Source organism: Odocoileus virginianus, chromosome 24 (genome assembly GCF_023699985.2).
Source record: "Odocoileus virginianus isolate 20LAN1187 ecotype Illinois chromosome 24, Ovbor_1.2, whole genome shotgun sequence".
NCBI classification, from domain to species: Eukaryota; Metazoa; Chordata; class Mammalia; order Artiodactyla; family Cervidae; genus Odocoileus; species Odocoileus virginianus.
In genome coordinates, this window is record NC_069697.1 from 51,695,044 (window position 1) to 51,706,546 (window position 11,503).

Below are 11,503 nucleotides of genomic sequence, written 5' to 3' on the forward strand. Positions count from 1 at the left end.
GGGGGAGAAAGAGCTACGCGGCAATCCTGCGAGTGCGCATGCGCCGAGTTGGCGCGCTGCCCTGGGGAGGGGGAGTCGGAGGAGCGACTAGATTTGGAGCTCGGGCGAGCGGTCCGAGAGCGGGGCTTCCCGGGGCCCCGCTGGCTGGTTTCGGGCCTGGAGTGCCCATTCCCCTGACTGGGCCCTTCTGCCTGGCCCTCGAGAACTGAAGGGACGAGAGGGATTGGGCAGGGGGCGACAGGAGCTGAGCCGCCTGGCGCTGAAACTCGGCGTCTCGCTCTAGGATTCCAGGCCCCGTCTGGGGACCTAAGATCGGGAGGTGTGGACCGAGGCCTGGTCTCCTGGGGGAGCCCTGACTGTGACTCCCCTGCCCGGGCTGGGGGCGGGCTGGGGGCCGCCAGGCCGTGCGGAAGATGCGGGGAGAGGCCGAGCTTCGGATTGCGGACTGTCAGACCCGGGCCGGGACTGGGGCCTGCGGCGGAGCGGGGCGGGGTGGGGAGGGGCCGAGAAGGCCCGCCCCCACCTCGCTCCGGGGCTCGGCGTAAACAGGGACACCCGCGGGGACACGCCGGAGCTTGTCCGCCTGCCTAGGGCTTGGGGATTGAGCCCACCTCGGCTCCCGCCCTGTCCTGCTCGCCTGGCACTGGGCGCCGGAGGGGCAGGCCCTGGTTAGGAGGGAGGTGAGTCACCAGCGGGTGGGGTTGTGGAAGGTCCTCCCCCCTTCGTCCCAAGAGGTCGGGGCTCATTTATTTTTTTGTTTGGTGTTTTGTTTTTTTATACCTTCTGACTGGCTTCCCACCAAGCCGGGGTTTTAGATTCCGAGCAACGGGGATTTGGAATAAGATGAGGGACTCCTAGATCTCTGTTTCCGGGCCTCGAGTTCTTCTAAGGAGGTGTCTGCTGGGTCCCGGACCTTTGTCCTAGCCAGGGTCCACAAGGGACTCCTAGCTCGGGGTCCATGGGGCGCCGGGCGGCTCCCGGAGCCCAGCACTGTGCTTCTGGCCACTGCCCCCTTCTGGGCGGTGTTTTGCCGCTGTCCTTCTGGTGTCTGACTTTCTGGTGTCTGGAAGTCGGAGTTCAGGGAGACAGCCAGCGACGCTGGCTGCCAGAAACTGACGTGAGTTGAGGGAGGCTTGCGCCACCCTTCTCCCTTTTAAAATTCTAGTCAAGGAAAGGCCACTCCAGTCGGGCCCTGGCAGAAAGCAGAGCAGCATGGAGGGCTTGTCTGTTGAGAGAAACGACAGCCAGAGAAGAATCCAGAAGCAGCTAGACCTTTCCTCCAAACCAGAGCTTCCTCCAGGCAAGCTTTGCTCAGGGCCAAGGCCGCCTGCCTTTAGTCTCCTGGGCCGGAAACCTTAGGCTTATTCTGAGCCTTTCTCTACCAATCTTGCAAACCTGGGCTCAGGACTTATCATTTTTTCCATTGAAATAGTGCTCAGATTTTCCCTCTGTTTCCACTGCCAGAGTTTCTCTGGTCCAGGGTTGGGTCTTATTCATCCTTCCATCCAGACCTCATGGGCTAACACATGTAACATGGGTCACATGGCAGGAACTTACTAAAGGTTTTTAAGGAACACCTACTAGGTTCCTTCTCCAAGAACCCCTTCCCCATATTGTCATCCAAGTAAAGTCAGACTGAAACAGAGTTCTGGGGCCTTCCCTGATGGTCCAGTGGGTAAGACTCTGAGCTCCCAGTCCCTGGTCAGGGATCTAAGATCCCATACACTGCCAACTACTGAGCTTGCACACCACAACTAGAGAACCCACACACGCCGCAGCTAGAGAAGCCCAAGCATTGCAACGAAGGCCCAGCACCGCCCACAGAACAAAACAGACTTCAGGCAGCTTTGCCAGGGAAAAGCTAGCTGGAGTGACCATACATAGCCTGAGCAGGTTGTGAGGGGGGCAGCCCTGTTTCTCGGCTCTCCCTGATACCTCTCTTATGCAGGTGAATCTTCCTGAAACTGCTTCCTCTGTTTCTTCCTGGCTGGGAAACTTCTACTGGGTGTCCACAGACAACAAAATGATCACATGTCCACTCTTCTTCCAGTCTTGGCCTTCCAGGATCTGGCCTCAGCCAGCACATGGACACTTCTCACTTGCTACCTCCCAATCCTGCTGTCTCCTGGATATGATTGTGTGTTTATTTTTATTAACTTTATATTGTAAAATAATAATAATACTTAGTGGTCGCAAAACTCAGAGTATAGGAAGGTAGAAGGTGAAAAGTAAACTTCCCACACTTCTCGCCCCCATTCTTCAGTCCCACCCTCAGAATAACCACTACCAAGAGTTCCCTGGGTCTCCTGCAAGAGATGTTTTAAAGACAATAAACAGAATTCCCTGGTGGTCCAGTGGTTAGGATTCCACGCTTTCACTGCCGGAGGCCTGAGTTCAGATCCCGGTCGGGGAACCAAGATGCTACAAGCTACTTGGCGCAGTCAAAATAAATAAATAATAAACAAATATAAATAAACATCTTTTAAAACCGCAGATCAGCTCATTAAGTATATACTGTTCTGGAACTTGCTTTTTCTCAGTTACCTCATCTTGACCCCTTTCCCACTGTACACACACTCCGAAGTTGCTCTTTGCGTGGACTACTTGGGATGTCCTTGCTTGGATAACCCATAGTCTACTGGGATTGTTGGGCACTTGGGTTATTTCCGACGTGTGAAGTGCTGAGGCTGTCACTGTAAGACGAGAGAATGCATATTTCTACCTGAGCCTTTATGCTCTTCTCTCAGCTCCTTCCTACCCTCCTCAGCAAGGCTCTCCTGTTCTCACTCTGCCCATCTCTCCTGTACCAAGCTTGCTCTCAGGACAGCCTCAGTACCTAGAATTTGGCACTTAATCTTGTGATTCTTTGTCTACCGTCAGACCATAAACTCCCTATGGGCAGGTATCCTGTCCCTTTACTTATTTGTATCCACAGTGTAGGACCTCTTGACTGTTAGGTGGGTGAGCTTACAGGAGTGTTAGGGCGAGTGTTGTCCGCACTGGTAAAGGAGACCATCATAATTAGTTACCATCAAACGGGATGTGACTGTAAGAATCGTCTCAGTATTTCTCCTATAGCACCCAGTATGCAGTCCCTTTCTGCCTTGACTTCTGCTCTTTCTCCCCACTTCTACTCTAAAGAAGATTTTTCCGTCTTCAAATCCTTGGGTTGGAATTTTAACCAAATAGGGGAAACCAAGGAGGAATTAATTCTGTGCAATCTATGATCAGGTTATCAAGAATGGTGACAGCAGGCAAAGAAATTGGTGGAGAGAATACCTCATCTTTTCGGGATCTCCCCGCAGATTATTAAATATCTCCCTTTCGTTCCCTGGTGGCTCAGAGGGTAAAGCATCTGCCTGCAATGCGGGAGACCCGGGTTCGATCCCCTGGAGAAGGAAATGGAAGCCTACTCCAGTACTCTTGCCTGGAGAATCCCATGGATGGAGGAGCCTGGTAGGCTACAGTCCATGGGTTGCAAAGAGTCGGACACGACTGAGCGACTTCCCTTTCCTTTCCGCTTTCCTTTCCTGAATGTAACAGGCACTGAGAAGGGGGCATTTAAAGGGAACCCTGGAATTGAATGTCAGGCCAGAGACTGGCACCATCTAGCGGTCAGATAAAGAAGTGTAAACAGGAAAGATGGGAAGGGTCTGTTGGAAGATGGGAAGAGAACCAAGATTTATTGAGTACTTTCCATATAGGAAGACCATGGGTAGATTTTACACGGATTACTTCATTTAAGTTTTACAACTCCCTTGTGGCAGAGGTATTATTTTCAGTTTGTAGATATGGAAATAGTCTCAGAAAAGTTGAGGAATCGGCCTCAAATCACACAGTTGGAGCCTGGTTTCCTTTCCTTTAAAAAACATTTATTAGGTACCTCATATGTGCCAATTACATTGTAGGCACTAGAGATGAGATGGAAACACGCAGTCTCAGCCTTCAAGGTGTGTGCAGGTTAATGGGGTTGAGCAACTAGATCACTGACAATTACAATAAAGGACCTTAATGCCCAGGATAAAGGCACATGGCACAGAGGGCCATGGGAACCAGAGCAGGATGCCTATCCCAGATAAGAGGGTCAAGGCAGGGCAGAGTGGGTGATACTCAGCTATGTGTTGAAAGAGAGGAAGGAGACGGCAAGCAGTGACAGAAGGAGAGGGTGTTTTAGGCTGCAGGACAGGCAAAGACATGTAGGCATGAAAATTTGAAACACTTAAGGCAAATGTGGTATGGCGGAAGCTTAAGGTACTTGTTGGGGAAGATAATAGGTGAAGTATCAGACAGCCTAATCACAAAAGGTGATTTTAGCCACACTAAGGACTTAGAATTTTTAATCTGAAAGTAGAGGGGGGATTCCCTGGTGGTCCAGTGGTTAAGACTCTGCACTCCCAATACAGGGGGCCTGGGTTCGATCCCTGGTCAGGGAACTAAATCCCACGTGCCACAACGAAGGCTCCATGCAGTCAAATAAATAAAACATAAAAATAAATGAAAGTAGAGGGGAACCAGGTGAGAAATTGATGAAGCCCTTAATGCACCAGCCGCAGAGCTGAAGAGGAGGAGGATTCCAGGCTAAAGAGGCAGGATCAAGTATGTTAATTAGTTTATCATGTTGGCCCAGAGGATAGTAACAGGGAAAGCTGGGTCTAGAAACTGTGGCTCACATTAGAATGTTCTCAAGTTTTCAGATTTTGGCAGCACATTTAAATCAACTGGGGAGCTTTTAAAATCCCAATGCTAACAGAAAAATAAAAATAAAAACAATTCCCCAATGCCAGAGGACTTTACTACTTGACTTTGAGACTTGTAGGCTATGATAATCAAGACAATATGGTTCTGGCATGAGGTCTGACAAACAGCTCCATGGGATAGACTAGAGAGCCAGAAATAGGCTAACACACTTACAGGTCAATTAATCCTTTCTTAAATTTGGCTTGTGCTGGGTCTTGGTTGTGGCACATGAGGTCTTCGATCTTTGTTTCAGCGCAAACTCTTAGTTGGCCAATGGGATCTAGTTTCTCAATCAGAGATCAAACCCAGTTCCCCTGCGTTGGGAGCTTGGAGTATTAGCCACTGGACCACTGGACCAGGGAAGTCCCAAAGGTCATTTAATCTTAATGAAGGTGTCAAAGCAATCCACTGGGGAAAGGAATATCTTTTCAATAAATTGTGTTGGAACAATTAGTGAATCACGATCCCTACCTCACATCGTATGCAGAAATTAATTCAGGTTAATCATAGACCTAAGCCATAACAGCTAAAATCATAAAATTTTTAAGTGAAAACACATCTTCCTGACTTGGAAGTAGGTAAAAATTTATGTCATAGAAAGCAGTAACCATAAAAGAAAACAAATTGATGTAGGAAACATCAAAATTGAAAACGTCTGTTAATCAAAAGACACCATTAAGAAAATGAATAAGTAAGCCAGAAAATAAGCAAAATATTGATCTCACAAAGAAATGGTATTCAGGATACATAAAAATTCCTATAACACAGTAATAATAAAAACACCCCACTTTTTAAAATGGACAAAACATTTGAACAGATACATCATAAAAGAACATGTATGAATGTCCAATAAGCACATGAAAAGTGCTCAATATCTCTAATCATCAAGAAAATGCAAATTAAATCACAGTGAGATAATTCTCCACATTCACCAAAACGGTTTAACTTTTAAAAACTGACAATACCAAATGCTATTGAGAATGTAGAGCAACAGGAATTCTCTTACAGTGTTGGGAATGTACTATAAATTTGGAGTAATACATAGCAGTTTCTTATATTAAGCGTATACCTACCCTATGACCCCGTAATTATACTCTTAGTTATTTATTCAGGAGAAGTGAAAATATACAGTTACACAAAGATTCGAAGGATGTTCATAGTAGTTTTCTTCATGACAGCCGAAACTGGCCGTGGCTCAGATGCCTATCATTTTTTTTTTTTTTAAAGGACAAAGCATCTGTGGTATATCTCTACCATGAGATATTAGTAATAAAATGGACACACTATGGATACATACAACAACACAATAAATCTCAAGACATGGTGAGTAAAAGAAGCCAGACATGAAAGCACATCCTGCTTTATTCCATTTATATGAATTCTAAAATAGACCAAACAAACCTATGGTGGAAAAAATCAGAGCAGCGGCTCTCCCAGGGGCTGGGTTGAGGATAATGATGGACATCTTGGTAGGAGGATAGACGTCATACAGAAATGAATGGTAGGGCAAGGATCTGAACCTAGGGAGCCTGGCCCCAGAGGCCATGGTTTTAACTACCATGCTACATTGCTTTCCTCCGTGTATGCTGCAGCCTCGGGTGTGGATGAGATTACAGAGGAAGGATAGTCTGTGAAGACAGGAGGCTGAGAAGGAGCACGGAGACAGGCAGGAGGAAGGGGGAGAGGGGCTGTGAAAACCAGTGGGGGAAGTGCTTACTCAAGAGCGGCTACCAGTGCTGAAAACTGCTGAGTGGGCCAGCGAGAGGACGGGGCAGGGATCTAGGAGGGCATGTGCGACATGGGCCAGAACAGTTTCACTGGGCTGGCGGAGGCAGTAGGCAGCTTGCAGTGTTCTGAGGAGGTGAGGAAGGGAAGACAGAGAATGGGAATAACTTTCCCAAGAAGTTTGGCTGCTCCAGGGAAGAGAGAAAGGCAAGACAGTAATTAGAGTGCTAGTTAGAGGGCTAGAATGTCCGTGCAGAGGCTCAGTCCTGACCACAGCTGACTCCATCCAGAGACGCCTGCCTTTGCCCACCTACCAGGGCTGCTACTTATCCTTCTGTGGGGTGAAGGCCTGCTGGCACACTCAGCCCCTGACAGCCACAGGGCTTCATTTGAGAACTCGAGATCAGCTGACACCACCGCTGCTCACATCCTGTCATCCTTGGCAGGCCTCAGTGGGCGTCTACCCTTCTCCACTCAGCCTAGTCCTTCCTCTTCCTGACCACCCTTGTGCTGCTCCCCAATCCCTTCCTTGCACGAGGCCCTGGGCCACTCTTGGCTCAGATTATCCTTGCCCCTCTTTACTTGTCTGAAATGTGGCTCTTCCCTAGGATGCTTTTTTTTTTTTTTAAGAGATATCACTTATTCTCCCAAGTTAACAAGTTGGGTGACTGTGGGAGCATGGACAGTCAGCCCGCGCTGTGCTCACCATTTCGTATAGTCAGTGTCACTCCACCAAAGTCTCAGGGATGCGTTGAGTGCAAGTGACAGAAGACCCAACTAAGGTAGACTGAACAAAGAGATCTAGGACAGACCCAGGACTGCTTGTTCATTACGTTTTCTGCCTCTTCACACTGCTATGCTGTCCTCAGCGGCTGATGGCCTCTTTCTTCAGACATCACGTGTAGTCTTGATAATGAAGAAGAACAAAATCTTTCCCAAGCTCCCCACAAACTCCTATTAGCCAGGACAATGGAAACACCATGGTTGGTAAGACCAATGAGATTCATCCCCTAAATGCATGGGAGGGGAACACCTGTATATAATCCAGACTTTGCCAACAAGGGAGAAAGGCTGTCTGCTGAGCAGGCATCCTCAGTTCTTGCCTTGATAGTCACACAAACTCCTCTTCCTTTTAAGGGTCGGCTATTCCACCCTCCATCGAGAAGACGTGCAGCATGCTGCTTAAGGGCAGCAGCGCTTGTGCCAGACTACCAGGACACAAACCCCAGCTCGCTTGCCAGCTCTTTGGCTGTGGGCAGATTACTTAAACTTTCCACCCTGCAGCTCCCTGATCTGTAAAACAAGGGCTATCAGCACTATCCAACAGAACTTTCTGTGATGATGGGAGGGAATGGCCCATGTCTGGGCTCATACAGCAGCTGCTAGTCATACGTGGCTGCTCAGTGTCTGAAACGTGGCCAGTACCTGTGAGCGATGGTTTTTTATTTTTTAATGTTTGTTTATTTATGTATGTATGTGGCTGCACTGGGTCTTAGTTGTGAAACATGGAAAGTTTAGTTGTGGCATGTAGGGTCTAGTTTCCTGACCAGGAAACTAGGAGCACTGGGAGTGTGGAGTCAGCTGCTGGACTACAAGGGAAGTCCCCAAACTGTTTTTTTAATGAAAATTAAATAGTCACATTTGACTACCTGATAGCTCAGTTGGTAAAGACTCTGCCTGAATGCAGGAGACCCTGGTTCAATTCCTGGGTTGGGGAGATCCCCTTCCCCTGGAAGGGAAAAGCTACCACTCTAGTATTCTGGCCTGGAGAATTCCATGGACTGTATAGTCCTTGGGATCACAAAGAGTGGGACATGACTGAGCGACTTTCACTTCACCACACTGGGCACATGGTTCTAATTCATAGTACTGTTGTAGAATAAAATGTACAGTACTTGGATGATTTTAAAAGTAGGCATTGAAGTAACACATGAGCTCTCATTAAATGTTAGTTATTACTTCTGCTGCTGTCCACTGATGGCATTTGGTCACTTGCCCACTCTCCTTGAAGAAAGACTATGGCATCTGATTCACCGTCTTCCTTGCCACCTCAGGTCTTTAGCAAACCCAGGTGGCTTCGGCGTTCATGCAGGTCGTCCAGCGGCACCCTGGTGTCTTGAACTCCAACGACTCACCTCCATTCTGCCCTAGCCACTCACTCCCATAGCCACAACCTGTACCACACCCTCCCAGGAGAGCTCAATGGGATCTCACCCCTGTGTCTCTGACCACAACATGCCAACCTTTCAATTCCTTCCTTCCCTTGCCCCCAGGAAGTCTGATCTTTAGGTTGGTTGAGACTTCCAGTTCCTTGACTCTATTCTTTCCTTTCCCACTGGCTCTTGTCTTTACTTCTCTTCCTCACCAGGTTGATTCCACAATGCTTCACTTCTCCTCCTCCTCCACGTGGTCCCCTTCTTCATTATTATTAACCTGAACAGTTCTCCCGGTTTCAGATTTACTGTTTAAATCCACTCTCCACACTGCAACCAGGGTAGTTTCTCTACTAAATCTCATTGTATTGCTCACCTGCCCTAAATCCTCTGCTGTTCCCCATTGCCACCTACTACCCATTTCCAGAAGGTGCCACGCTCCCACAGCATCCATGCTTTTGCACATGAGAGACTCCCTGCCCAGTTTACCTCTCCTCTTGTCCTTGGTCTGAGTAACGTCTTTTTTCCCTTTAAGGTTCAGTCTGGGCATCACCTCCCGATCTCTCCCCTCCCCTACGTAGTTTAGGCTCCCCTCCCACGTGCTCCCACGGAGTCATAGTCCTCATGACGCTGGGCTGTGATGTGAGATATCATTGTTAACAAACCCGACTCCCTGTCTTGGCTATGAGAGCCTGAGAACAGACACCCAACACACTGCTACTGACTTCACTGGACACAGATTTTGGGAGGATTGCTGGCTACCAGTTCAATTCACTTTTCTAAAGGTGGAGGGATTTGAATGTGTTTGTATGTTGAGGGTTAAGAGCTATAATAAGGAACTGCCTGGTGGTCGAGTGCTTAGAACTTGGCACTTTCACAGCTGAGGGCCCAGATTCAATCCCTGGTTAGGGAACTAAGATCCTGCAAGCTGTGAGGTGTGACCAAAAGAAAATGACCTGCAGTAATTAGTGAATGAGAGGCTGGAGGGGATAATGACTGGAACAGTGCCTGGGGAGGCAGATGAGGTCCTAAGCACGGACGGAGGAACATCCTTCCGGCAGGGGCAGAGACAGGCTCTCCTCCGAGCCTGAAGGGAGGGTGCAGGTGCTGATGAAATGTCTGTTGGCAGGGAGCAGGAAACTGGAGGAGCTCCCAACTGGTAAGTCTCTGCTTCCTCTAATCTAAATGGTGAGCTGGGATCAAGGTGAATGGAAATTTGGTGGGGAGAGCAAAGACCTGGGAGACACAGCTGCCTGGGGACCTAGAGCAGCTTCCCACACTTCTGTGAACTTCTGCCCATCCTTCCGTCCTCCACCCACAAATGTCAGGCCTCTGTCCAGTGCTCCTAAATGCGGCCTGCATTCATCTTGGCTGTGAAATGTACTAAGCTCCTGCCATTAACCCATCACTAAGTTTAGTCCTCACATAAGAGAGTTTGTGTAAAACAGCCCACCCCAGGTACAGTAAACATGAGGTAAATGGTAGTCTTTGTATTGACTAGGAAGGATAAGTTTGTTTTTTTTCCAGCTGCATGGCAGCATTTACAGGATGATATGTGCGCCTGCCCTCCAGGAACTTAGGTCCTTGTCAGAGAAGGATGTATCCGTATAATAATTAAAAAGCAATACAAAGTGATATGTGATAGTTATTGTCTGGTTGCTAAATCATCTCTCTCTCTCTTTTTCTTTTTCATGTCCAACTCTTTTGCGACCCCATGGACTATAGCCCACAAGTCTCCTCTGTCCGTGGGGTTTCCCAGGCAAGAATACTGGAGTGGGTTGCCATTCCCTTCTCCAGGGCATCTTCCTGACCCAGGGATTGAGCCTGTGTCTCCTGCATTGCAGATGGATTCTTTATCACTGAGCTACCAGGGAAGCCCCGTGTGATGGTTACCAACATCCAAACGGCGCTTTGTTTTTGATCACAACCAGCACTGAAAAGTCTCTTTTCCATCAAGACCTAGAACTCAAATAAATATATAAAGGTGAAACAAATTTCATTAGACACTACTTATCCTCACTTTGTGTCATGCATTCTGGTATTTTCTATTGTATTCTGCTTTCGTTTTTATTTTTTATTTATTTTTTCTACTTTGTTTTTAAACAGTGGTGGTGAAGGCTCACTGTGATGGGTTGAACTGTGCCTCTGAAAAATTCATAAATTAGTATGTTGAAATCATATATCCCTCAAAAATTCATATTCATAGGAGGTACCCTCAGTCCCTCAGAATGTGACCTCACTCAGAGACAGGGTCTTTACAGAGGTAATCCTTAGGGTGGGCCCAAATCCAATATGAGTGGTGTCTTTAGAAAAAGGGGAAATTTGTGAATTCACTGGCGGTCCAGTAGTTAGGACTTAGTGCTTCATTGCCAGGGCATTGGGTTCGCCCCCTGGTCTTGGAACAGGATCCTATGTGGCTTGGCAATAGAGGGGGGAAATTTGGAGACAGACTTGCATGCAGGGAGAATACGACATGAACAGAAGATGGCCATCCACAGGCTGAGTAGAGAGGCCTGGAATGAGTCCTCTCAGTTCTCAGAGGGGACCAACCCTGCCAACACGCTGATCTTGGACTTCTAGCCTCCGGCACTCTGACAGAATAAATTCCTTTGGTTGGTTAACTCCCTGCCTCAGCAAAAAAATAGACTCACTTGATTGATTTCGTGACTCACTATTGGGTTGCAACCTGCAGTTCCCAGACTGCAACGTTCTTTTTTCTCTGCTTTTCCTCCTGCATTCTTCACAGCTGCTGATGGGATGGCAGGGCCAAGAGGAGGGTAAGGCAAGCAAGGAACCGACTCTCAGGGACATGCAAGTGGGGGATGTCGTTACCAGCAGTCTAGCCAACTCCAAACTTATACGACCTGAAGGTGAGCAGCTCCTCCGAC

General features: G+C 48.1%; 1 long non-coding RNA gene and 1 other non-coding gene across 2 annotated transcripts; both read left to right on the plus strand.

Moving 5' to 3' along the window:
* The first annotated feature begins 67 nt into the window (after positions 1–67).
* On the plus strand, positions 68–10,609 carry LOC139030882 (uncharacterized). The gene is made up of 3 exons (XR_011483329.1): positions 68–680; positions 5,965–6,060; positions 10,341–10,609. It is a non-coding gene; the product is annotated as an uncharacterized lncRNA (long non-coding RNA).
* On the plus strand, positions 4,361–4,433 carry TRNAG-CCC (transfer RNA glycine (anticodon CCC)). Its single transcript has one exon. It is a non-coding gene; the product is annotated as a tRNA-Gly (tRNA).
* Positions 10,610–11,503: the final 894 nt, after the last annotated feature.